General features: G+C 58.3%; 1 pseudogene across 1 annotated transcript; it reads right to left on the bottom strand.

Moving 5' to 3' along the window:
• Nucleotides 1-224: 224 nt before the first annotated feature.
• On the bottom strand, nucleotides 225-3,055 carry LOC311612368 (kinesin-like protein KIFC3; annotated as a pseudogene). The gene is made up of 2 exons: nucleotides 1,888-3,055; nucleotides 225-1,423 (listed from the first exon to the last, which is right to left on the bottom strand). The product of its transcript is annotated as a kinesin-like protein KIFC3 (transcript).
• Between the last annotated feature and the right edge of the window lie 978 nt (nucleotides 3,056-4,033).

The following is a 4,033-nucleotide window of genomic DNA, read 5'->3' as shown; positions in this document are numbered from 1 at the left end:
CCAGTGAGCAAGGAGAGAGCCTGGTGGCAGGCAGATGGGGGAGCAGCAGAGTCCCCACTCCCTGGCCTCCTGCCAGCCATAAATAACCCGGCCACAGACGGCCTGGCAGGCCACGTTATGTACACAACGAACACTATACTCATGCCCAGTGCGGGCCCTGGGAGGACTGCCCCAGGGTGCCCACCACCCAGCCTGTCCCAGTTCCTGTGCCCCCCGGGGGCTCCTCAGCCACCCGCCACAGAGGGCGCCCTGCAGGCTGGGAAAGGTGGGCCAGCCTGGGCGAGGGCCACCTCCCAGCACTGCTGCCCTCCCCACGACGGACCGCTCTCCGGGGGTCTGGGCCTGGAGCCCGGGCGGCTGGAGGTCCCGGAGCTGGGCCCAATGGGCTGGAGCTGAGGTGGTGGTGTCTGGCAGGCCGGCTCCCACTCAGATGTTCTTGGCTGGACCAGGACCCCAGCTCTGCCCTGCGGGCCGGGGCCCAGCTCCACAGAGCGCACCCTCTCAGCAAACTTGAGGGAGTAGAGGGCCTTGCTGGTGTTCTCCGCGGGGGATACCTGCACCACATGAGGGTCTTGCTGTCCCGTTGAGCGAGTCCTGAGGTGTTAGGTGAGCTTGGAGCTACGGAAGGAGCCCATTTGCCCACGAGCTCCGAGCCGGCCAAGTCCACCAGGTTCGGCTTCCGGGTGGTGCGGAGGCCGGCCTGCGGTCCACGCCGCACACCGTCACGATGAGCAGGGCGTGTGTGCGGGAGCTGTGCTCGTTCCGGTTGGTGAACTCCGTGGTCCGGATGGTGTGGCCGAACTCAAACACCTTGTTGATGTCCACGCTCTGCACCCGGAGCTCCATCAGCCCTGGCACATACAGCTGCCCGCTGCCATTGGGGCACAGCCGGATCTCCAGCTTATCCTGGGGCTCCTGCCCAGACAGGTCCTTGAGGGCCTTGTTGTAGATCTCGGCCGCGCTGACGGTGATGGTGAACTCCCAGTCAGAGGCCTTCTCCTGCACCTCGGAGAAGAGCAGCTGCAGGGCCCGCTGGTTGATGCCTGAGTTCTCAGGGGTTCCCTCCATCGTGTACGTCCTGCCAGCACCCGTCTGGTCGTAGGCAAAGATGCAGACATTGAACCTGTCAATGCAGGAGGTGATGAGGGCCTGCACCTCCTGGAAGAATGTTCTGCTAGGAGGCCCTCTGGGAGAAGACCTCCTCCAGCTCAAAGGATACGTGCTTCCCTTTGTGCAGCAGGTGGATGATGGAGTCATCGTCAGGGTCGAAGGTCACCACGTTGGTCACCTCAGGTTCTTCCCCATCCTCTTTGGTGACTGGCCAGACACGAGCAATCACCCAGATGTTGCCTTTCAGCCACGGGAGCTTGTTGTGACATTTCTTGTGCTGATTCAGCTCCCGGCAGCACTTGCGCAGCAGCTCCTGGTTGTGTTGCAGAAGACCAAGAAGACCAAGGATGCTTCTGAGGAAGTAGGAGGGACACTGTTTCATACGCCAGCGGACTCAGGGACAGCCTTCCAAATCTGAGTCAAGGAATACTCATGGGCCCTCCCTTATATCCCCCTCCCTGTGATCTTTGTCCCACAAACATGGATTATGCTTCCGATCCTTTTTGCATGCCTTGCAAGAGGCCCCCAGGTGTTGGAATCTCCAGGCCATATCTGATGATCTGGCCTGACGTCAGAGTTAGTAGCCCTCCAGCTGAGCAGTGCATTGTCTGTCCATAGTCCAATGGCCTCTGTAACCGATTCTACAAGACCAGTATCTGGGAAGGAGAGAGGGCCTTAATTACAGGTTATCAGGAATGTACACTGAGCTTGCTGACTTGGATTCAGGTCACTAGCATCCAAATATGAGGGTTACATTGGAATTACCCCTTTTAGCCTCCTCAGTTGTTGCTGTTGACCTCCTCGACGGCCTGGCAGATCTCGGCCTTGACGCCCTTGAGGGCCTTCTGCAACAGCAGGGGGAAGCCGTGCACCTGACGCTTGAGCCCATTGTAGTGGTTGGTGAGGGTCCGCAGTGCTGGCTACAGGTCAGCAGGCTGGTCCGGATGCCTGCCAGGTTCTTGTGCATGGCCTTCGTCTCCACCTGGGCCCTGGCGAAGGCCTCCTCAATGGCCCTGTTCTTGTCCTCCTCCAGGGATTGCATCTCCTCCAGCATCTGCCTGTGCAGCTCCGCCTCAGACATGGCAATCTGTGCCTGCAGCTGTGCGGCCTGCTGGTGCGAGCTCTGCAGCTGCTGCTCCATCTCCTTCAGCACCTGTCTCTGCATGGCCACCTGCTCCTGCAGGTGCTGGTTCCAGGTCTGGGATTCGTTGAGGGCCTGCTTGGTCTTGGATGACTCCACCTCCACCATCTTGATGACATACTTGATGGGCGGTGACTGGGCTCGCAGGCTGGCAATGGTCTCGATAGTCTCGTGGCTGTCACTCAGACGCTGGCTGAGCCACTCCTCCTCCTGCGCCTTCTTGGCCAGGCAGTCCTTGAGCCGCAGCTCCACCTAGGCCAGCTGGTAGGTCTTCTGCTACACCTCCAGGTTCATCTCGGAGAGCAGGCTTTTGTCCTCTGCCACCCGCAGCTGCAGCTGGGCCAGACTGTCCAGGGGGCTGCCAGCTTTGCACGCTGCATCTTCTGCCTCAATCGCTCATTCTCCACCATCAGCAGGTCCCGCTGCTTCTCCTGGTCCATGCCTCCTAGCTCTGATCAGAGGCAGCTCACTTCCTGGGCCTGGCTGATGAGCTTCTCCTTCAGGCTCTCCACCTGCATGCTCAGGTAGCACCTGCAGGGGCTCCCAGGGTTTGGCACTGAGTTAGGCTGGGTGTGCCCCGCTATGGGCACCAGAGTCTTCATTGTCGCTGGCCAGGGTGTCTTTTCCATGCCCAGTTCTGAACCTGCCGGTGTGTGGGAAAGGGCTGGCAGCAGGGCTGGCTGGGGCGGGGCAGGCCATGCCCCGCTCGGGCTCCTCCAGGCCCGGTCCACTCTCCACAGGCCACAGTGAGGGCGGGACTCCTAGGTTCCAGGTCCGGTGAGACTGGACCATGGCCCTGGGATCCGCAGCCTGCCTTGGCCCGTGGCGGGCAGCCAGGAAGAGGAAGAATCCCTGCTTTAGCTGCAGCACCAGGGGGTCGGCCTGGCCTGGCCAGGCGGCGGCTCACAAAGTTGTTAAGAAAATAAATTAATAGCATCTCAGCATAGTATCTGAAACATAAAATTAACTGTTATTTTAACAATATTATCTTATTTTAATTAATTTAATTTTACTTAATTAAATCCTATCTAATAATAAAGTAATATGCAAATTAACCATCACTCTGCGACAAAATGGCGCCTCCCCATAGCTACAAGACGGTAGCACCCAGTCACTTCAGCCCTGCTGCTGCAGTGTCTGGGCCTGTCAGCAGTGCCAGAGTTCAGAAGGGGGGGACCAAGCAGAGAGGCTTGATCCACCCCTAGACATGGCAGTCAGAGCCCAGACAGCAGGGCTTGGGGGCTTCCTTAGAAAGGTGGCAGCGGGAACACCCCCAGGCCCCACAAATAGAATCAGAACAACAGGGCATGGGGACTTCCTAGTGTGTCAGTGTCAGCGAAGCCCCAGGCCTGGCAGACAGAGCATTATGCAGGGCATTGGACTTCCTTCGCACGGCGCATGGCAAGGCAGGCAGAGAGCAGAGAGCAGCGCATGGAGGCTTCATCTCCATGGCTGCAGCAAAACCTCCAGGCCTGCAGAGAGCAGAGAATCGTGGGGAGTGGGCCTAAGCCATCAGTAGGACATCCCCTGAGAGCTCCTGGATTGAGAGGGTACAGGTTGGGCTGAATTTCATGCACCAGGCCTCTAGTCTACACTAATAAAAGAGAAAAATGTTAATTGACCATACCTTTGCTACGCCCACAGCCAATCAGAGCAAGTATGTAAATTAACCCAACAAAGATGGTGGTTAATTTGCATATGCTGAGGGAGGAAGGAGTGAAGACTGAAGACAGCTTAGAAGGAAGAGGAAGGAAAAGCAGAAAGCAAGGTGGCTGCCAGAGG

The sequence above is a fragment of the Pipistrellus hanaki genome (genome assembly GCF_964339955.1).
Source record: "Pipistrellus hanaki genome assembly, chromosome: 1".
NCBI lineage: Eukaryota > Metazoa > Chordata > Mammalia > Chiroptera > Vespertilionidae > Pipistrellus > Pipistrellus hanaki.
Note: the sequence above shows the minus strand (reverse complement) of the source record. Positions and strands in the feature narration are given on the sequence as shown.